The 24981-nt window shown below is 33.9% G+C and overlaps 2 pseudogenes; one reads left to right on the top strand and one right to left on the bottom strand.

The window, feature by feature from the left end:
• The window catches only part of LOC149534435 (cytochrome P450 94A2 pseudogene), a 148278-nt pseudogene that overhangs the window by 80206 nt on the left and 43091 nt on the right, over positions 1 to 24981 (bottom strand).
• Positions 1186 to 7596, top strand: LOC149534436 (cytochrome P450 94A2 pseudogene; annotated as a pseudogene).

The following is a 24981-nucleotide window of genomic DNA, read 5'->3' as shown; positions in this document are numbered from 1 at the left end:
GTGCTTGTAGAAGTCATCGAGATTTTCATTTTGATTCTTGTGGATCCTTTCTTCAAACTTCAATGGAATTTGATGCTCTTGGACTATAGTTGGAAACTTTCTGTTGGCCATCTTGGAAGTTAGTTTCTGACTAATTACACATTGGTGACTTTACGAGTCTATAGCTTGTCAATTTTGTAGTCTATTTCAATAAGCTTATGAGGAGAATGGAGACGACATAGATGCTATCACTAAATTGGAGTTTATTTGCTTTTTTTTAAACTTGACATTTAAAACTTTACAGGTGTTGCCAAACATTGTAAATAGAGAGTCTTCATAATACTTCTTTTTTAAGAATGTTATACTATCTCTTATCAATTAATATTTAACATTGAATTAAAAATGCTGAGTTTATCTTTTCTAATCTTAAAGTCTAAATATAATTTATAATATAAATTAAAATTTTATTTAAAATAAAATTCATTCTTAATTTCCATCCAAACAGTTGCAATGAAGTCATTAATTCCTTCAGAGTACCTATAACTAGAAAATGATTGCCTCATACAATATTAACAATATTTATTGTGTTGTCCATAGCTATACCTCCTAAGGGAAATGACAAGTTTCTCAACATAAACATCTATGCAACAACAAATATGCATCTGATTTTATTGTTTTGTAAATTTCTTAATTTAATTAAAAATCTTAGTAATTTTCAAATTAATTTAATAAAGTAAAGAAATGGTCAAATGAAATAAGTGTATATTTTGGACTGTTTAGCCAAAAGTTTTCTGGACGGCCAATGTTGATGGTCCAATCAAACTCAAATTTCTAGTTTTAGGTGAAATGTATCACTCACATTTAGTCACCTTTACCACCAAGCTCACTATATGACTGAGAGCTTGTATAATCACGGAAAGATCTCTGTCTCTCCACTGTAAACGCGCGATTCTTATTCCAATAAATTGCATCTGATCGAACCATCGAGTATCCGTATGCATTGCCAAGACCACAAATAAGTCATTTTTTTCCCTTGTACAATCCAATTAAAATATCTATGGCGCCGTTGATTTCTAGTTATGTATTATTAACGTCGCTTCTGTAATTGCGGGACCCCCAAACTCGATATAACCGTAAGACGTCAAATAATCACTCAAAGCATCTCTCGACTGTAAAACGCCATTGCCTTTGCAAACACTCTGCTAAATGGATGACAGCATGCTTTCTCTTGCTCTCCTCTTGTTTATAGTTGGCTATATTTTGCTGTGTTCTCTGAAAGGGAAAATATTAAACAGATCCTATAAAGGCCCTGCTATCTATCCCATTGTTGGTTATGCCTTGGAGGTCGCTGCAAATCGCCACAGGTTTCTGCAGTGGCTCACACAAACACTCCAAAAAATGCCATCCAAGACCTTTCTGACCAAACGACCCGGCGGACTAACGGATGTCTGCACTGCGGATCCTGCAAATGTGGAGTACATGCTTAAAACCAACTTTAAAAACTATCCAAAGGGTGAACGCTTCACAACTCTTCTCCATGATTTCTTGGGCCGAGGTATTTTCAATGCCGACGGAGAGCTGTGGAAGATGCAGAGGAAGACCGCCAGCTTCGAATTCAACACAAAATCCCTCAGATATTTCGTAGTCGAGACGGTGCAGTGGGAGATTCGGAACCGGCTGGTGCCAGTCCTCAGAAACGCAGCCGAAACGGGTGAGTCTTTAGATTTGCAAGACGTTTTGCAGAGATTTGGATTTGACAATATTTGCAGGGTTGCTTTTGGGATGGATCCAGCCTGCCTACTGCCCTGATGAATTAAAACAGCAGCACAAAGAATGAAAACAGAGCATAAAAAACAGAGCAGCAAAAAACAAGACTCAAATATATCAAAGAGCTATAAAGTTTCTTCATATTATTACAGCTGAAAGGAATGCTCTATTTATAGAGCTCATACATATTTCTAGAGGGTTCTTAAGAAGCTTCAAGAAAGGAAGCAATTTAGAGATTTCTACATAATTTTAAATTCACATTTTGCACAAAGAGAGAAGCTCCAAAAAGCAAGTAGAAAGTTCTGGACTGTGCATTAAATGCCCAACTACTATAATAAACATTATTTTTAACACCCCCCCATAATGTTTATTTAGAAAGTGTAGGAACATCTTTGAGCTGCAATAGATCTCTAAATTTCGTAGATTTTACAATAGACAATGCTTTTGTAAATATATCAGCAAGTTGATCTTTTGTTCCGCAAAATTGAAGCTCCACCTCTTGACTTTCAATTAGATCTCGAACAAAATGATGATGCACTTCTATATGCTTGGACCTTGCATGATATACCGTATTTTTTGCTAGCTTGATAGTACTTTGATTACCACAAAATATTGTTGTTGGAGAGACTTGTGGATGATGCAATTCTTCAAGTAACCTCCTAAGCCATAATGCTTCTTGAGATGCCTTGGATAAACAAATATATTCAGCTTCTGTAGATGAGAGTGACAATGTTGATTGCTTCTTGCTACTCCACGAAATCGGTCTTGATCCAAGATGAAAGATATATCCTGAAGTTGACTTTCTATCATCAATGTCATCTGCATGATCAGAATCCGTATATCCAACTAAGGTAGGTTCTCCTCCATATTTGTATTCAATGCCAAGCTAGTAAGTACCCTTAATCTATCTTAATATTCTTTTAGCCGCTTTCCAATGTTCAATGTGTGAATCTGTCATGTATCTCGATACAATACCAACTGCATATGCAATATCTGGTCTAGTTATAGTAAGATACAAAAGATTTCCAACAAGCTGCCAATATAATTTTCCATCCACTTTCTTTTGAGTAGAGTTAGCACCTAACTTCACTCCTATTTCACATGGTGTATTACATGGTTTACAATCACTCATATTGAATTTTTTAAGTACATCAAGAGCATATTTAGTTTGAGAGAGCATGATTCTTCCTTATTCTTGCCATACTTGCATACCCAAAAAATAGTGCATTAGTCCTAAATCAGTTATTTCGAAAGCTTGTTTGAGTTGATTTTTAGTTATCTCAATATCATGTGTGTGATCTCCTGTAATAATCAAGTCATCCACATACAATACAATGATAACAACCTTATTATCACAATATTTTACATACACATTTGGATCAGCACTACTTCTTTTAAATCCAACTTCTAGGAAGTACTTATTAATTTTTGAGTATCATTCTTTTGGTGCTTGTTTGAGACCATAGAGTGATTTTCTTAATCTACACACCAAATTTTCTTCTCCATACTTAATAAATCCTGGTGATTGTTGCATATAAATTTCTTCTTTTAAGTCACCATGCAAAAATGCACTTTTTACATCCATTTGAAAAATTTTCCAACCAAACTTTGCAGCTAAAGCAACTATTGTACGAATGGAAGTCATCTTAGCTACTGGGGCAAAGGTTTCAGTATAGTCTATACCTTCTTCTTGTGAGAAACCTTTAGCCACTACCCTTGCTTTGTATTTTTCAATAGCTCCATCTGATGTGAATTTGGTTCTATAGGTCCACTTGCAACCAACCACATTTTTGCCTTCTAGAAGTGTTGTTAGTTCCCATGTTCCATTCTTCATCAAAAAATTGTATTCTTCCTGCATAGCTACTTCCCATTCTTCTTTTCTTTTTGCTTCTTCATATGTGTTTGGAGTGTCAACCTGCATCACCTTAGTCATAAGAGCATAATTAGCAAATATATATCTAGGACCTTCTTGATAAATTTCTTTGATGCTTCTAAATTTCTTTGGATTTTCATTATCACTTTCTTGAGTCTCATCCCATGTAGTGGTTTGCACACCTTGACTTTGAGTATTGGTAGAAGTAGAATTTTCTTCATCAATCAAAATTGGAAAGAAAGATAATATTGGAGAATTATCATTCTTAACATCTTCATCAAACCATACATTTTTTTTAATATAGATTTCATTAGTTCTAGGATTGTATAACCTATATCCTTTCGATTCCTAACTATATCCAACCATTATGTACTTCTTGCTTTTCCTTTCAAGTTTGCTCCTCCTTTCATCAGGAATGTGAGCATATGCTTTACAACCAAAAATTCTAAAATGAGATACTGTAGGCTTTCTTCCACTCCATGCCTCTTCTGGTGTTATGTTCAAAACTGCCTTAGTAGGTGTTCTATTCAAGATATATACGGTAGTATGAACTACTTCAGCCAAAAATTTAGCTTCTAGATTTCTAGAATGAAGCATGCACCTAGCCATTTCTATTATAGTTCTATTTTTCCTTTCAGCAACACCATTTTGTTGGGGTGAATAAGAGACAGTTGATTCCTTTTTAATGCCATGTTCTTTACAAAAATCTAAAAGAGCTTTATTCATGTATTCAGTCCCTCTATCAATTCTTAGTATCTTTAAGTACTTTCCACTTTGTTTTTCAGTCAAAGCTTTAAACTCTTTAAACTTTTGAAACACTTCATCTTTCTTTTGTAGAAAATACACCCAAATTCTTCTACTATAATCATCTATAAAAGTGAGGGCATACCTTGATCCTCCAATTGATGATCTTTTGAAAGGACCCATTACATCACTATGGACTAAATGTAGAGGAGTTTTTGCTCTCCATGATTTACCGTGAGGGAAACTTTCCCCATGTTGTTTTCCCATTGCACATCCTTCACACACCTTAGGGCTTAATGATATCTTTGGCAGCCCATGCACCATTTGTAATTTCTCCATAAGCTTGAGACTTTGAAAATTGATGTGCCCCAAATGCTCATGCCATAACCTGCTCATATCATCATATTGGGCAATAGCACACATATGTTTATCTCCACATTTAGAAGTAAATTCTTGAAATTTATATAATCCATTCTCCATTTTACCAATTGCAATGACTCTATAATTATCATTGACATCCTTGATTAAGCACTTATCATTGTAGAATTCTATTTTATGTCCTTGACTTGCAATTTGAGATACTAAAAGCGGATTTGTTTTTAATTCGGGGACTAATTTCACATTGTTGACCAAACCATTATCAACTTTGACATTACCAATCCCTTTAACTTCTAAAGCACTATTATCCCCCAAATATATTTTCTCTATATTATTTTCACTTATTGATTCAAATTGATTCTCATTATGAGATGTGTTGTGTAGCACCAGAATCAATAACCCAATCTTTTTTGAAAGTATTTTTTTTTAAGTGCAACACAAAATGCATTTCTTTTAGAATCTCCTAATTTTGGATAATTATTTACTTTCTTTTCTACATCTCTTTTCTTCTTGAAACATTCATTTGCCTTATGACCCATTTTACAACAATAATGACATTTCCATTTACTTCTATTATGATCTATATATGAAATATTCTTATTTTCATTTTTCCAATTTCTTTCTTTAGATTGATTTTCTTGTGACTTCTTATAATATTGTTTTCCTTTTATTACAAATGCTTGAGATTCACCATCAAATGATTCTTTTTCTTTAACTTGTCTTTTCTCTTCTTGAACCAACTTAGCACACAATTCTTCTGATTTAATACTTTTTAATTTATCTGATGTATCTAAACCCCTTATAAATGATTGATAAGATCCTGGAAGACTTTGTAATATAATTTGCACAAAATCTTTATCATCTATATCTTTTCCAAGAGAAGCAAGCTCATTTTTCTTTTCCTTTAACTTACTTAAATGTGGGACTATCTCTTGTGAGCTTGATAATTTCAAATTGTATAATTCAGTTGTGAGAGATAAGATCCATACATCACCTGAATTTTGATATAAATCTTTCAAAATCTCCCAAACTTTGACTCCACTTCTCTCATTACGAACTTCTGAAAAAACTTCTTCTGAAAGTGTAAGCTTGATTAGTGCTGCTGCCCTCTTGTCTCTTTTATCCCAATTATCTTGATCATTTCTTGGATTTGTAGGCCTTTGTTCACTACCAGTCACAATATCATAACAATTTTGAAGGGTTAGAGTGATTTCAACATGAGATACCCAATCATAATAATTTTTTCCATTTAATTTAACTGTAGGAAAAGTCACACCAAGTGATTCCATTGTTAAATTCTTTCCTTTTTTTGGATGAGAATGAAAGATATTTAAAAACTTGAACACCCAAGCTTGAAACTGAAAAAATCTCACCAATTTGTTGAAGAAAAAACTTTTTCTTTTGCTGCAATATCCTTCCTTTGATGTAGTTTTTTTGTCCCAAACCAAACTGCTGTTCACTCCTTAGTTATAGCCTGCAAATGTAAAGATTCACACAAGAAAAACACATATATTCATTCCAAAAGCATCATATTTTCACAACCCAAAGAACTGAAAATGCTCTGATACCATGATGAATTAAAACAACAGCACAAAGAATGAAAACAGAGCAGCAAAAAACAATACTCAAATATATCAAAGAGCTATAAAGTTTCTTCATGTTATTACAGTTGAGAGGAATGCTCTATTTATAGAGCTCATACATATTTCTAGAGGGTTTTTGAGAAGTTTCAAGAATGGAAGCATTCTAGAGATTTTTACATAATTTTAAATTCACAATTTGTACAAAGAGAGAGGCTCCAAGAAACAAGTAGAAAGTTCTGGACTGTGCATTAAATGCCCAGCTACTATAATATACATTAATTTTAACATGCCCTCCATGCCCACGACTTCACCTTTTGCAAAGGCTTTTCACAACGCCACAGAGCTTAGCGCCGGCAGATTCTTCTATGCTGTTCCCTTTCTGTGGAGAGTCAAGCGCATGCTAAACATCGGCTCCGAAAGGCGCTTACGTAGAGCACTTCAAGTAGTCCACGAGTTTGCTTCTCAGGTGGTAAGTTGTAGAAGGGAACAGATCTCCGTGGAAGGTCCTCAAAGAAATGATCTTCTTTCCAGGTTCATCGCACTTCTTTCAGATAATTCAAATCGAATCCACGGAGATGTTCATTTTGAAGGTGATAAAGAGTTCAGTGGCAGGATAGATATATTTTTGAAGGAAATGGTGGTGAACTTTATTTTAGCAGGCGGGGATACTACTTCCGTTGCTCTCACATGGTTTTTCTGGCTGCTATCTTCTCATCCGACCGTGGAGGATGCCATTCACACTGAAATCTTACATATATTGGGTAAGAGATCATCGCAACCCACAAGTGCTAATGAAGAAGGGGTTAGTTTCCGCTTTGAAGAGTTGAAAGATATGAAATATCTGCATGCTGCTCTGTGTGAGTCAATGCGGCTTTATCCTCCTGTGCCCGTGGATACTAAATGTGTCAAAAGAGATGATGTTTTACCAGATGGGAGTTGTTTGAGAAAAGATGGAATTTGAGTTACAGTAGCTATGCGATGGGCAGGATGGAAAGTATTTGGGGTCCTGACTGCTTGCACTTCAGGCCTGAGAGATGGTTGAAAGAAGGGGAATTTGTGAATTACAACCCATACAAGTTTCCAGTATTCCACGCCGGGCCTCGAGTATGTCTCGGTAAAGAGATGGCATTCATACAGATGAAATCAGTTGTGGCGTCTGTTGTTCATGGCTTCAGTTTTAAGGTAGATGGTGGGATTACATCTCCAGATTACGTGGTGTCTCTGACCATCCGCATGAGAGGAGGGCTACCTGTTGCAGTAGAATGTCGGTGACCTACCAAGTCTGGTGGATTACTGATCAGTAATGTTTAGTAAACCTATCAACAACCTACCTATATTTATTATTTATTTGTGTTTTTAGTAATTGTAATATATTGGCTTATCAATTAATGTATCAATGTATCAAGCAACGAGGTCGGATCTAAATTTGTGTTGTCATAATTGTAATATATTGGCTTATAACTTAATGTATCAAGCAACGAGGTTGGATCTATAGTTAAAGCAGGATGTATAGTGTCACAAATCTGCTCATCGGAGTGGTGACTTGTTTTGAAGTAAAATGATTTTATTTTTCTTTGTTATGATATTTGAATTATGTTAATAGTATACGTTTCATTAAATTCATTCTCAAGTTTAGTTAAAAAATATAGTTCTATTAATTAAAGTAGAACATGAGTCTCAAGTTTAGTTACTTTTTTTTTTTTTTGGTATTGATTAAAGTTGAACATGAGTCTATGGTAGTTAATATTTAAATAGAAATAAAATAAAAGGTATTGTAATTTCTTTTTAAAATGGTATTGTAATTTCATTGTTCATATTTTAAAAATATTAGAAAATTTGAAAAGGAGCAAATATTGTTTTGAAAATTACAAGTAAAATTTATATTATTTTGCATAATTTTATTGTATTTTAAAGTTCTTTTTATATGCAATTATTATAGTCCATGAGACATCTCTTTCAAGCATTCTATTGAATTTTCTATTGTATCTTTTATACATTGATGGATGTTTAGAGGCATTGAGGATGCTGGAAAAGGTCGTGAAATTTAAATTCACACTTGCCAATTACACTTGCTTGCATGCTTCTATAGCATCCTCAACAAATCAATTTTTTGAAAAACATGAAATAATTTTAGTTTGTGAGGACACATCTCTTTGAGACATCATGCCAAATAGTGTATGTTCCTCCTCTATGTTTCTACATGTTTTGTACTTGTTCAACCCAACATTTCTAGTCAAAATATCCAAACACAACTTAGGACCGCAGTTTATGGCCTCTTCCTATCAAAGCGCTCACCCAAATCAGTCAAAGTTTTGTTTGGGTTTCCAAATTAGTCCACGACATTTCTATTTTGGGATGAAGAGGTTATAAGCTACCTTAACTACATATTAGTGCATATTTCAATGCATATGTTTGTATAAATTTTTAGTTATATATGTTTTTAATATGATGATACATACAAAAGAATTCAATTTCAATAAAGACATTAATATGATTAAAATTCAAACCAAATTATTTAATATATTATAAATTTGATGCTCAAATTTTAGAAAGCTTGGTGATATTTAATCAACTAAGCAATTGTAAATATTCCATTGTAGGTAGATATACTTTTTGAATTGATTAATTTTGTCACTTCAATATATCATCATATCTATAACAACATTAATAGGGTTGAAAATTTTACCAAAAAACTATTTGATAACAAAGCCAAAAAATATTAAAATTGGATGACGGTTCATTTTTTGAATGGTTACTTCTCAAAATAACCAATCTAATATTACATAGAAAACCCAAATTAAATGACAATTCCAAAATAGATGACATATACAATTGTTTCAAGTTTGAACCAATTAATGAAGTTGACATTCAATGCAATGAATTAAATGAATGAAGACATCTCATTTATATAAAAAAATTGAGAGCTTATTTTTTTTTCTTTTTTGAATTTCTAATTATAACCAATACAAAGACAAATGACTAACATTATTAAAACTATCGAAACTATAAACTTAATCAAAAAGATATTTTTTTAATGGAGAATAACAAGATGATTTTAGATCCCCACTACTAGCTTTGTTATCAATTCCTTGATAATGGAGGTAGGTGTAGGAGATATTAAGTGTCAAAAGAATAGGTGTTATAAGAATGGTAGTTGGGAGTAAATTTGGAGGATGGTAAGATTTTGTGTCCCTTGCAGATGGTCTAGGTGGACCTAGGAGGTAATATTTCTATTAATACTTGTCTAAATTAAAATCATGTCTCTGCTTTTAATGAGGGGTGTTAGGTTTCTTATATTATTCCCACTTATTACTTTGTTAAGTTTATACTAAGGTTAGGTAAGAGGAGAAGAATACTATTAATAATTGGGCATATCTCTTTTGAGTTAAGCCAACTACTAGATTTACTTTCCCTTCTATGGAACAAATCACTAAACTAGATTAAAAAAATGATCCCGTATCAAGTTATTGACCACAATATTTTCTTTATGAATTTCTTCCTTATGGAGAAATTTATTGGCTCTAGACTAAATATAGAGACTATCGAGGATTTTATTCTTAAGAAATGGAAGCTTAAGGAGAAGGTGAAGATTGCAACCCTTACAATATGGGTGCTTTTCCATCACCTTCTTGTGTAAGGAAGATCCTACTGGTGCAATTTGTAGCAATCCATCTTTAAGTTATAAATAATTTTTCATCTTAAAAATCAACGTACAACTTTTTGGCTTGCCATTAGAATATTGGCATGGGGATAACTTTAGAAGTATTTTGATTTCTTTTGGGGATCTTCATTCTATAGATGCTATCACAACCATGAGGAAACATCCAATGTATGAAAGGATCTATGTAGGGGTGGTAAACTCTACAAATATTCCTATCTCTATTGAGATATTACCTAATCTAGAAATATGGCACCAATTTGGTGAGTAAAAAATTTATCCCCTTTGTCTATTTTTCATGTAAGAAATTAGGTCACTAGGTTAATGATTACATATATGAATCTTGTAAGTCTAAGCAATCTAAAGTTGTGGAAAACAAGAGGTGGGTAGAGAGGATGATGCTCAAGGTAAGGACATTTTTTTCCCTCGTCCATAGGAGTAGATCAAAGAGGTGAATAAGGAAAACATACCTTGTGATTCTCTCCCTAATGCTAAATAAAAGAAATAGATTCCTTGACAAGTCCTAACGCAAGATTTTCTTCTAAAGGCCCCTCCTAATATTGAACGGACTAACTTGAGTCCCCTAGTCATTGAAAAAGTTGTAGAATCTACCTTCCCAAAGTTTGAGGAAGAGCACATAATTTTTGATAATATTTTTTATAGTTTTAGATCAAAATAGTGTTGTAGATGCTTGGGTGGGATGTAAAATCTAGAGTGTTAGGAAATATTCTCAAAAGGAAAAGGAGAGGTGGGTAGAGAGGGTGATTCTCAAGGTAAGGATCAAGTTTGTTTAGGTGTTCAACAATGTCCTTCACTATCCCTTGGTACCTTTTGGTCATATCATCAGTAATCTTTTATACTTTATCAATTCTCTTTAGGCTAAGAATAACATTATTCTTTTCACTGGGCTCCCCTATTTTTTCTATCTCAATAACATCCTACAATTTACTCACAAGTTATTTCATCTTTGCATTCAAGGATCAACAGTTAATGTTTACAATTTTAATAGAGTTGAAGGACTACTTTTCCATATGGAAAGTATATAGATAATTGGCTTTCATACTCTGCAAAACACCAAGGGTAGGTTCAACACTCAAATCCTTAAGGTCATATTACAAATTAGCTTTACATTGACCTCATCCACATCAATAGTAATGGTCATGGTATAATTCCTTTTGTTGTTTTCCTTTTCATCACTGTCAAGCTCTTCATTCATCTCTTTCAAAGCCAATACATTAGGAGAAATATAAACATCATGATCTATCATCTCAAAAATGTCTTCAAGGAAAGGAACTTCTTTATCAAATTCATCCACATCCTCCTCTTCATTTACCTTTTTTTTCTCCTCACTCTTATCATTGTATGAAAGGCCTTTATTCTTGTAAGAGTGAATTAAAATAGGGGATATCCAATTATTGTGAGAGCTATACATATTCTCCACTAAGCCACATGAATAATGACTTTCCCTTTGTTTTTCCATCTCCAAACTCTTCAGTTCATCCTCACTCTTTCGTTTCGACTCCATTTCAATCTCCTTGTAATTCACAATTTTCTTATTCCTCTTAATCAAAATAGTCTTAGCTTCACCAATATAAGTAATAATGCATTTTCCCTTTCCTTTTCTATTTCCAAGACTCTTAGAGATATTTTCCTTATTGATCACCATAGTCCTTGGGAATGACTCTTTCACATTATCCATCATATACTTAAAAATTAAACATATCATCCCTTCATGTAGAATGAGTTTATTGTGCTTCTATATATAAACCTTGATACTATTAGGGAAATAACAAAGAAAATAGAAGGAAAAAAACACTTTTTTTAAAAAATACATAAAGTGATTCAGAAAGGCAAAATGATAATTATAGGCTCTATCATAATGTCCATCTAGAGTAATAAACTAAATCACAACCTCAAGTACCTTCTTCCATAGGGTTTTAATCAACGAAATCGCATAAGAGCCTCCTTTTTCTTTAATTAGTACCCAATCATTTTTCTTTGTAATTTTTTTAACTTCTTTAAAAAATTATTTGTTATGGTAAAAATGCATAACTTTAGTTTTAAGACAAGTGATGAATGGCATAATTTTAATGTTTAGCTTTAGAAATCTTCCTACTACTTTCACATTCCTCACCTCCCAATCATGGATAAATTATTCCAAAATTTAGGCTTTAAATACTTCATCCTCTCCATAAATGGCACCTTTGGTTCCTCACTCCCTTTGTTATGTAATTCCTTGGTTCTCTCCTCTTCAAAACACCACTGCTGTAGGAGCATCTAGTAGTGTAAGGGCAATCCTATATCACCCCAAAAAAAAATGCTTAGTGTTAGTTTCTATTTAATGTGTCTTTATTTTTGTATACCCATTTGGGTCAAATAGACATTCCAACTCTCATAGTTCCACTATTGGTCTTTTGCGTTAGAGTTTTTTAGGGCCTTGGGATACATGCCAATGTTGAAAATAGGTTGTTTTTGTAATTGAGCCATAACTATGATGATTTGGAGGGTTTAAGTTTGAGAGATGATTATAATTGTAATTTAAAGCACTCTAGAAAAAAGAATTAGGTCAAAAGGCTTTATGGTTTGAAATTTATTGCAGTTTTAAGTTGCCTGGAGACCTCCTAAGAATGCTTCAAAGTCAGATTTGAGGCATTAAATGGCCTTGTATAGGCATGAAAAATGGAGAATCAAAAAAATTGGTCCATAGGGCTATAGAGCACTTGGAGACGTTTCAAGAAATGTAAACAATTCATCACTTGGAGTTTCGGATAAAAAGTTATGCCTCCCGGGAGTTGGACTACCATTTCTAGATTCTTCTAATTTTACACCAAATTTTGACATGTTTTCCTAACCCTATGGAATATTTTAAAATGTATTCCTAACCCCAAACCTAATTTAGGTTACTTAAGACCATTTTTGGCATTGTAAATACAATTCTTTTGGTGGGGTTTGGGAGAAGGTACTTTGAGAAAGGTTTTTCTCCAGAATCTAATAACATTCTAAGCCATAGGACATGTCATTGAGTCTATTTTCATTTTACTTAATGCCATAGCATATCACTTTTGATAATAATATTCCCCTTTTCTTGTTGTGTTCATTTTGTCTTGGGTTGTGCCCTCATTAACCACCCATGATTTTAACACTAAAAATAACCCTTTGAAAAATATCACTTAACACAAAATACACATCACACAATAGAAAGCCAAGAAGAAGTAGTTGCAAATATAATGCCCACAAAGCTTGGTAATAAATTTGATTATTACACTTCACACTTATGAAAGCACCACAATTATTAAAAATCATGTCCCCTATACTACCTTTCATAATTAGAAAGATTTTTAATATAATTAAATTTACTAAGAATCTTGTCATGATTAATGAGTTAGTGTCATCAAATGAATGGAAGAGGTGTCAACAACCACCATGTTGGCCAACATGCTAGTGACCTTATTGGATTCTCTATACAGGTGGTTGTTATGGGCCTTTTCAAGATTGTTAATAAATATGTTTGCCTCTTGATTTATATTGTCTATAGTGAAAGATAAAATTTACCTATTATAAATATAATTGAGAATATTCTAGGAGTCTCTCTTAGTCCATAACCATCTACTACTACATTTATCCATCAGTCTTAAACCCTAGAGTAAAACAATCACCTTAGCCAAGTGGTTGATCTTGATCCCAAGAGGGACAAAAATGACATTAATTATATTACGTCTTTTATTTCTAACAATCGTACCACAACTAACAAGACAAGGGCCCCCTTTGACTACCTCATCAAAATTCTTATTAAGCCAACCCTAAGGTGGGAAATTCCATCTTGCACTATCCTATTTCTCTTTATTTAGCACTTTTTTATTCACCCTGACTCATTCATGTTTACCATCATAAAAATGAAGTTTCTCCTAAAGGCAACTATGGAGATTGTCAACAACATTGGTTTTTATCCTTTCAGCTAGCAATGGTAGAAAGATGGAAGAGTCCCTAAACACCCTATTATTTCTTGACTTCCATAGATTCCACATAACATGAGAGATGAGAAAAATCCACAAGTCGCTATTCATGACAAGGTTTATGACCTTTTGACATCATCCAAAAATCCATTATCTTCTCCATAATAGGCTAGCACAGATTCCACCTCTATGGAATATACATCTAAGTTTCCCATGCAAAAGGGCATTGCAAGAGAATGAGGTCCACAAATTTGAAATGGCCTTCACAGAGAAAATACATGTTTTCTTAATAAGTAATTGATAGCAACCAACAAGACAAGGGGCTGGCGCTGAAGTACAAAAAGGCTAAAAAAAATAGTTGGAGGTATCCTCCATAATAGGCTATCCTCATTAATAGTCACATCCTTGTCCCCGTCCTCACCTTTCTCTTTAATCAGTTTGTCTAGGATGGTTTTTAACCAATCCTTAGCTAAGAACCTATAGATGGAATGAGTTTTCTTAGTGATTTTTCCCAAGTCCATTTCCTCTTTGTTGTCCTGCAAAAAATAAAGCATGGTGGCCATGGAGTGCATGACCTTGGTGGAAAACTCGACCAAGGTTTTGAACCTCTAGTAGATAGTAGTTTGGTTGTTGGCCAGGTCCCTCATGAGATTCTCTAGCCTTTCTAGTCTCACCTTGCTATGGCTATGCTTTCCCTTCTTCCTTGCACCTTTGGGAGTTTATTTTCTCAGCGAGGTAATATCATCCCCCAACTCCTAGCCAAGGTACACTCAAGAATGTCAAAGACATGGGAGGGACCTATAGGGCTTGGGGTAGGTTTTTTCCTAAGGCATTCTCTTCTTTTTAATAGGTATAAGATAAATTCTAAAGGAATCATAACTAGAATTATGCATTGGGAGGGACTTAAATTTTTCCATCTGGAGGCATTTTCTGGACCTCCTAGTGCTTTGCTTACCCTGCCTAGTGTTTGACTCCTACTCAATTAGGCTTATTTTAAACTCTAGGTTAATTTTAAAATCAGGGGCAGGGGTTTTCTTGAACTTCTCATGGCCTAAAATGTGGGCACACTTCTATGAGTCATTATATGCAAGATTTCTCAAGAATGAGATCTCAAATGGTGGCTCATAACTCTCTATTCATGGAGTGCATGGGTTTGTAATGGAGGCCCTCAGTTTGACCTAGTTTATGCAAATGCAAGTACACCATGAAACAAGAGATTCAAGGATCCAAAATGCATGCAAATGGAGATTAAAACTAATATATATGATAACAACATAAAAAAATACAAGAAAGAAAATGTAATAACAATGCAATACTAATCTATGAAAACAAATATGACTCTAAGATAATATGAAAATGCAAGGATGGACCATGATGATGGAAGCCATGTATGCATGAGAGAAGAAGACAAGAAGATATAAGTTCTGCACAAATAGCTTTAGTATTCAAACTCAAAAAATCGCTCTCCAAACCTATAGCATAACAATAGTATAATAATGGATGTCAAAAATGAGGAGAGGACTCTCCCTTATAAAGAAAAATGTGGATGTTGGAAGCTTCTCATAACCAATATGGGATAATAGAGTTTGATCCATGTGAGACAAAATTCCACCAATGAGAAAAGAGGAGAAAAATTAAATGAGGGAAGGAAAAAGAAATTTATTTAATTGTTACTTATTTCATTTCCTTTTTCATGTGGAATTTATTTAATTAAAAGTGGGCAAGTTCTTTTAATTAAATAGGAAATATTTAATTAAATTAAAAGAGGGGTTTTTCTCTTAATTAGTTAAATGTAGATGAATTTAATTAAAGGAGAGGTTTTCTTTTAATTAAACGAGGACTTATTTTATTTAATTAAAAGGGAGATTTTCTTTTAATTAAACAAGACTTAGGATAAAATGATCAACCTTAGAAAAAAAAAATTGAATTTGACCAAGGAAATTGGTTTAATAAAATATTGCAAAACATTGATTCAAGAAAATTGATAAATTGATAAATTGAATAATGGGGGCCCATAGTCTAGGCAACCAATTTAGGGTGCATACATTTGCCCCTCTTTGACTAATGTGTGATCGATTTGGGAACACATGTAGTCAAAGAAAGAAATTGAAGTGTGAGATTGATTTGGGATCACAAAACAACCTAGATGTGTGGTCGATTTGGGAACACATGAGGACAAAGAATATAAATAAATTTTGACTTAAAAAAGTTCAGGATAAAATTGATAAAACTAACTCAAGGATTGAATTTGATAGGTATTTCCCCCTCATGATTGAAATCAAAATGAGATAGAGGAGAAACAAAAAATTGATAAATTTGATCAAATTGAAAAAAAGATAAAGTTTTTGATGTAAGATGAAAGATATAAGAATCACAGAACCAAGGTAGATCATCAAGAATGAAATATTATGCCTCAAAGTTGAATTAGAAGAAAAGAAGCAAGGTAAAAGAAAACGGAAGAGATGAAAAAAAATAGAAAGAAGAAAACAATTTTTTTCATAAGAAATAGAATGCTCCTGATGAAAGAGCATCTTGGGTTTGGTCAATGACTATTTTGGAGTTCATGGGAGGAGGCTTGGTAGTTGCTTTGGTGGGTGCTTGGAATGGTACTTAGTCAACAAAGGACTAGTGCTCAACATCCTTTGGGAGCTCAGCATGGTCTATGGAGCTCAACATGGTCTTGGAGCTTGGCATGGTCTAGGAGCTTGACATGCTCTAGGTGCGTGACATTTTTTATCGAGCTCAGCATGGTCTTGGAGCTCAGTATGTTCTATGGAGCTCAAAATTTTCTATGGAGCTCGACATGGTCTTGGAGATCAACATGGTTTGTGGGACTTAGTGATGCTTGGAATTACTAGTGCTCGGCTTGGTTTTGCTGACACTTGGCTTGGTCTTGGTTTATGTTGGTGCCGAGTTGTCTATGAGCTGACTTATGGCATTTAATTTGTGTATGGGTTATTTAATTAGTGTTTTAGTCGAGTTGTGGCTCGACCTATATTTAATGTGAGGGGTTTATTTTAATTTGTAATTTCTAGGCTGACTTGTGGCTTAGTTGGGTATAAGTAGGGGGTCTTGTGGAGTCTTTTAGTCATTCATTTAGAGTGATTATTCATCCATTATGGAGAAGAGGAACACTTGAAGAGCGAGTTTTCCTATGTCTATGGATAGAGCACTAGATGTGAGGCAATTTACAAGAGGATTGTGATGGAGTTGTGAATGTGTGGATAGAGCGCCGAACATGAGGTAATTTACACTTGGATCTTGAAGAGAAAATTTAGAGAAGACCTAGTAGCTGCGGCTTGGAAAGCAAGGAGATTTCTTGGAGGCTTGCGAGCACAAGTTGAGATCTTCCTTGGGGGTTTCTACTAGAGTGTGGATCTAGACTAGTTAGGTTTGGATTGGATCTTGAGGGATCTTGTAGAACTATTATTATAATTGCTCTTGTATTTGGCCATAACTGGGAAGGCCTTATAGCTCAACACATTGCATGTAATAGTTATATTTTATAAATAAAGAATTGTGATTTGGTATCTAATCTTGTGTTATTGCTTCTTGCTATTGTGTTTCCACTGCGTGGTTATTTTCTAGGGGCTAGGACATCTCCTTTGGGGATTCTCCTACCTTGCACTGTGTCAGCTCCAAAATCAATCAACTATTTAAGATAGAAATTTTGATTGGGATCACGAAAGAAGATAAGGAAATGAAGATCAAAACATGACCATAGTTGATTAAAATTCCACAAGAAACTTGAAGGGAGAACCCTCTCAAATTCATAATATAGCCTAAAAATGCAAACTAAATGAAGTCTAATAATGCAAGCTACATAAAAATGCAAAGGTGTACTTGCAAAAGAGCAACTGTAACATAGGATTTTGTGTTCATCATTCATTAGAGAATGTAAAAGAACTTATTTTCATCATTGGGCCATTATTAATGGACATCGAAAAATCACACAATCATCACTAGCTAGTCACAAGCGCGACTATGAAAATATGTTTGTGATTTATATTGGATCACAATGTGAAAAGATTCTAACATAACCATCAAAGACATAAAGGTCAAGATGGCTATGATGTTAGCTTACCCAATTTAATGTAACAAAACCATGCTCACATCAAGGCATAGATGCTAGGATGACCATAAGAATGGTTGTACAAAAGTAGTCAAGGATGATACCTCAAATGTCCTAAGTGTTTTAAGGAGACAACAAGAGACACTCTAGAGTTTTAAGACCACACCCACAAGTAGAAAATAAATAAAACATTTCCCATGCCCCAAGTCCTCTAGCTATGCATCCTAGAGAGACTTATTAAACAAGGAAACTCAATGAAAAACAATAATAGTCAGTACACAAAGAAAAGATATTGACATAAGTAAAGCATTAAGTGTTTGTGTTAAAAAAATTTAAGTGTGTTAATTGATACCGATTTCCAAGGATAAGGATCAAATGCTTGCAAGTAGGGAAGATTACATGACAAAATTGGGTAAGACCAAACCAATAGGTGTTGAAAAACACTCAACGTCAGGGGTTGTATTGAAAAAAATATAATTGGGGTGGTGTTGGAAAACACCATTTGCAAGGTGTCCTAAAGACTAATGCAGCCAAGAGACCAAAGCTAACATAGTTATGCCCCCTGGACAAAGACCAATTCCAAACCAAGGCAACAAGAACAAGGCATGATGGAGAAAGGCTAAGTGTCGAGGACACACACTAAGAAACAGGGGTGCAAAGGTCTCAAGTAGTGCCCATTTCAAGGTTTTCACCACTTGAAATTTTTTTTTTTTAGGACTATTTTTTTATAGTTTTGCTACCAAGGCGCTTGTTTCTAGGTTTCGCCGAGGCACTTTTATTTTTATTTTTTTGAATTTTTGAATTTTCTGAATTTTTTTGTATTTTTGGAATATATAAATTTTTTTTTGGATATAAATCAAAGTGCTTATTACTAAGATGGTCTTTTTTTTAGGACATTTTTCAATTTTTAAAATTTTCACAATAAATTATTTTTTTGAATTTTTGAAATATATCATTTTTTATATTTTTCATGATCAATAAATATATACAAATGATATACAATGCCCCTAGAAAAAAAACAAGGACCAAACTCTCAAGCAAAATCACATTGTGCAGTCCCAATGTCTAGGAAGGTGGAGGACAAGAGTGATTAGCAAATTGGTGGAACAAATGAAAGATAAGAGAATGAAGGAGAATAAAGGGAAGAAATCCTCAAGGGAAAACTCCTCAACAGTACATAAGCTAGGAAAAAATTATCAGGTAAAGCACATTTGGACAAGAAATGAAACACCAACATAAGATAATTCACAAAAGAATAATGTAAAAGTGGAAAAGATGAAATCCAAAGGAGTAGACATGTCAAGAGGCTTCATAGCATCATATTTTACTCTTTTTTTATTAGATCAAGACCAAAGGGTTAAATGAGAAAAGATTAGCAAAAGACTAGAATGAAACGACGAAAATAAATATGAAGGCTAACATGAAAAGAATGAAAACAAGATCATCATAAGATAGCTCACAAGATAGCCAAATGTCTGTGTATAGGTCAACATTGTCAAGATCAAAGAGAGAAGACAGAATGGATGAAAGATGTAGAAGAACTATGCATGATGCCTGATTGTCAAGTTTTCATCATAGTATTTATCCAAGGTGCCACAAGGGAGTGGTTTTCACCATAGGACAAATTTATTTCTCTTTACTTTTGCTACCAAGGTGCCTGATTATCAAGTTTTCACCAAGGCACATTTTTAAATTTTTCATTTTTTTCTTTCTTTATTTTTTTTTCAAATATTTTTTTTTTCAATTTTTTTGAATTTTATTGGAAGAAGTCAAACTTTTTAGATAATGCTCCTTGAAATTTTAAACCATGACATGCAAAGGAGTTGAAATGTTATGCTCAAAGATGTTGATAGGGAAAGGAAGATGGAAGACAAAAATTGAGGGTATGGCTTTATGAAAAGAAAGTGACATTGGAAGAAGGAAATAAGGGCAAGATCAATGTCAACGCACAACTTAAAGGGTGGTGAGAGGATGGAGAAAAAATGAATGAAGGAATACATGAAAGAACATGGTGAGTCAATAGAAGAGGTTTCAGTTTAGGTGCATGGAATGGAAGAATACTTTCGGAAGAAGATGAAGTGAAATTCTTTGGAAGCTTGAATGTCAACTTAAATTATTGTTCAACATTAGACTCTCTCAAGAGAGACTTTGGAATCCATACAGCTATAGGTCTCTTTTCATTTCTTTTTGATGATCTAAAGCTAATATCTTCAATGATGGATTTTGGAACCCGTACTTGTCTTATAATTTTTTTCTTAGATATCTCTTTTGACTTTATGCCCCCATGTCAATTAGAGGAGACATGGTGGTCTTATTTTTTATATGGATTTTTGAATTGTTTCTTTTTCTTATATTGAACATTCAAGTTACTTCCAAAAGACTTGGGACTTGTGAAAAAAGAAGGATGATATGACTAGTTTAGGTGATTGGGTGGATGAAAAGGATTCAAAGATATGCATCTATGTTGATCTTGAGGAAAGATAGGAGAGGGAGCGATGTAAGGACCCAAGATGGATGATGAATTAGAAGAGTTGCGAGGGGAAATTGAAGGGGCATAAGGACCCAAGATAGAAAGAAAATGTGAAGCATTTAGTATTGGTGGGGGAGGTCCAAGGATGGATGTGGAAGATGCAAAAGGGTAATCAATAAGCTCATCAACATCTATATGAAAATCAAAGAAATCAACATCTTTAGAGTGAGCGTCAGGATTTTCAATAGGATCATGAAGATCTTGAATAGGAACAACTTCTTTGATAGGAGTACTTGAAGCTTGAGAAGACTTAGGAAGAGTAGAAAGTGGAAGGGAACATGGAGTGGTAGAACAAGAAGATGGAAGATTTTGATCTTGACAAGGATCTTTGGATAGCATAAGTGTAGAGTTTTTCTCTGGATTTTCAATAGGCTAAGCATTGGAAGTAACAAAACTATTTTTAATAATATTAATGGAAGTATCATATTTGGAAGGTGCAACTATATTAAGGTCATTTGGATTGTCAATAAGCTCAGTGGTGTAAATAATAGCTTGATCTTGCTTAGGAGAAGACTTAAGACATGGGGGAATAAATGAGAAAGGGCCTAGAGGATCAAAAGAGCCATGACATGGATCAGAGACATCGTGAAAATAATTGGATGACATGGAGGGTTCTTGATCTTGATCTTTCTTTATATTCTTTTATTTATCATTTTTAGAGTCCTCTTGACATGAAGCCACTCCTAACGAGAGGGAAGCATGTTGGAATTATATGGAAGACTTTGGAATAGAGGATGAAGGACTAGTTGGAGTAGGAATTATAGTTCATGAAGGCTTAGGTTCTTTAGGTTTAGCATTATCAAAAGTATTCGTAGTGAGGTGAAGGTTAGCTTGAGTTTCTTTAAGAGGTAGCCTTTGAGGATAACTATAGGGAATCACATGAAAACAATTAGGATCTACGTTGGATGAAGGATTGGTAGAAGATTTGAGAGACTCAAAATCTTTAGGGGATGTATGGATAGTGGAGGAAGTAGAAGATGGAAGGTGAGCATCAGAAGACAAAGGTTCAAAATTAACATGATCTTGCTCAAGAGTGTAATCTTTATTTTCAGCATGAAGGTTCTTAGAAGAGGAACTCTTATGCCATTGATGTTTTATTTCAGTGCAAAAAAAATGCTTTCTCTTGCTCAAAAAATACAAATTTATCATTTAGGTATTGTTCACAAAATTTATCAATGTTGTTTTCAATATTTGACATATGGATTACCATCAATATCTATTTGTGACTCATCCCCTTTAAGCACAAGCATAGGACTAGGATGAATTTTAGGACTCATAGGAATATAATAGCCATCGTCATCATAATCATTGTCATTATAGGCATTATAGATAGGCATATCACAAGACTTTTCATGTTGTTCATTATGGTATGTCTCAATAAGAGGAATAAGACTCTTGGTAGAAGTAGAAAAAGAATGATATTGTGACGAAGAGGTAGGTAAAGACCTACATGAATGATATTTAGAAGAATCATGGTAAGACTTGGAGTATGAAGAATGTAAATGATATTTAGAGGAATCATCATAAGACTTAGAAGATGAAGAATGTGAATGATATTTAGAAGAATCGTGATAAGCCTTTGAAGATGAAGAATGCGAATGATATTTAGAAGAATCATGATAAGACTTAAAAGATGAAGAATCTAAACAATATTTAGAAGAATCATGATAAGACTTAGAAGATGAAGAATCTGAATGATATTTAGAAGAATCATGATAAGACTTAGAAAGATAAAGAATTTGAACAATATTTAGAAGAATCATCATAAGACTTGGAAGATAAGAAATATTTGGAAGAGAGATATTGTGATATGATATTGCGTATGATCTTATCAAGAACATTTGATTTCTTCCCTTTTTCCATGATTTTTGTCACAAGGTTGGCATCCGTATATCTATTGGAGTAACAACACTTTTCAAATTCAATAAGGAGGTCAAGTTCATCTATGCTCAAACAATGGTCCTTAAGAAGATATTCAAGATCCATGGTTATAGAAGAAGAAGAATCAAGAATGGAAGAAGAGAAAGGATGAATAGAAGAAGGTAGACTATATGATAATGGGAGGAAAAGAATAAAAAAGACAGCAAGAAGAGGAAGAATGGAAATGGGAGACTAGAGAGACATGGAAGATGAAGAAGAAAGAAGACCAGGGGTCATTTTGTGAAATTTGATACCATTTGAGTTCATTTGAGTGTTGAGCAACATGTAATAGCACTTGTAACCAACACGAAAGAAAAGGTACTAGTTGATAGGATAACCCTAAGTAACGTTGGGACCAAACTAGGATAGAAAAAGCACACTTGTCCAAGAGAGAAATGATAAGATAAAATATTGCAATAGGCATAAACCAACACTACCATAGAGGTGCCCACAACTATGGGTGAATACCATAGCACATATGGACCAGGAGGATGATTTACCCAAATTTTAATTAATTAAAATTGAATTTTGATCAAAGTGGATGGACAAGAGATTACTAAGACTCTCCAAGAGTAATATCAAAGAATCCAAGGTATATCTTTCTCAACAAGGATGGTCTCTAACTTACCAAACCAAAACAAGTTCTCTTGTGAAATCAATTATTACTAATTAAAGAGGTCAAAGCACAATAACCTGAGGTGGAAACAAGCTTTTAACGATGGGCTAATTAGCATAATCTGAACTAGATCAACCTAGGGAGAATGAAAATAATAAGACAACAAAGCAATTTGATTGTAAAATCTCTACTCAAGAACTCAAATTTTATTCATTTTAAATGTCTAACTAGGTGTATCAATAGGTTTTTAATTGTGAACTAGGCATGCAAGAAAAAAATCAGGGATTTCAAGAAAATGTCTTCAAACAATGAGCAAGGGACAAAGAAACATTGCACATGAACATGAATTGTGTCATAGTATCAATCTAATCCCTAGAACCACTACTATGTATGTTCTCAAAATGATTTTCAATCACGCACATAGTCCTAGAAAAGATAATTTGGCATCACTATGGTTCTTAGTAATGTTCAACTCTATAGCTTTTGCAATCTAGAGCGGGTGAAATCCAATCTCGGTGCACTAGGGTTTTGACATATTCTAAGAATTTAATCAATCAGAGATACTGAGGAGATTGTACAACCTAACAAAATACTACACACATGAAGATTTCCTCCACATGGACATTTATATGGTTGTCTTCTTTTTTATATGGATTCTTGAATTGCTTCTTTTTCTTGTATTGAAAATTCAGGCTACTTCCAAAAGACTTGGGACTTGTGGAAGAAGAGGGATGATATGACTAGTTTAAGTAAGTGGTTGGATGAAAATGATTCAAGGATATGCATATATGTTGATCTTGAGGAAAGATAGGAGAGGGAGGGATGTAAGGACCCAAGATGGATGATGAATTAGGAGAGTTGAGAGGGGAAAGTGAAGGGGCATAAGGACCTAGGATGGAAGGAAGACGTAAAGCATTTAGTATTGGTGGAGGAGGTCCAAGTATGGATGTGGAAGATGCAAAAGGGTAATCAATAAGTTCATCAACATCTATATGACAATCAAGGGCATCAACATCTTTAGAGTGAGTATTAGGATTTTCAATAGGATCATGATCATCTTGAATAGGAGCAACTTCTTTGATAGGAGTATTTGAAGCTTGAGAAGGCTTAGGAAGAGTATAAAGTGGAAGAGAACATGGAGTGGTAGAAAAAGAAGATCGAAGACTTTGATATTGAAAAGGATCTTTGGATAGCATAAGTGTAGAGTTTTTCTCTTGATTTTCAATATGCTCAACATTGGAAGTAACAACACTATTTTTAATAACCTTAATGGAAGTATCATCTTTGGAAGACAGAACTATATTAAGGTCATTTTGATTGTCAATAAGTGAAATGGTGTAAGTAGTAGCTCAATCTTTCTTACGAGAAGACTTAAGACATGGTGGAATGAATGAGGAAGGGCATAGAGGATCAAAAGAACCATGAAATGGATCAAAGAAATCATGAAAATAATTGGATGACATGGAGGGTTCTTGATCTTGATCTTTCTTTATATTCTTTTCTTTATCATTTATATAGTCCTCTTGACATGAAGCCACTCCTAAGGAGAAGGAATCATATTGGAATTAAATGGAAGACTTTGGAATAGATGATGAAGGACTAGTTAAAGTAGGCATTATAGCACATGAAGGCTTAGGCTCTTTAGGTTTAGCATTATCAAAAGTATTTGCATCCAAGTAAAGGTTAGCTTGAGTTTCTTTAAGAGGTAGCCTTTGAGGATAACTATAGGGAACCACATGAAAAGCATTAGGCTCTTTGTTGGATGAAGGATTGGTAGAAGATGTGACAAACCCAAAATCTTTAGGGGATGTATAGATAGTGGAGGAAGTAGAAGATGGAAGGGGAGCTTCAAAAGACAAAAGTTCAACATTAACATGATCTTTCTCAAGGGTGTAATCGATATTCTTA

The sequence above is a fragment of the Cupressus sempervirens genome, chromosome 10 (genome assembly GCF_028749045.1).
Source record: "Cupressus sempervirens isolate cs-2001-9-10 chromosome 10, ASM2874904v1, whole genome shotgun sequence".
Classification (NCBI taxonomy): Eukaryota; Viridiplantae; Streptophyta; class Pinopsida; order Cupressales; family Cupressaceae; genus Cupressus; species Cupressus sempervirens.
Note: the sequence above shows the minus strand (reverse complement) of the source record. Positions and strands in the feature narration are given on the sequence as shown.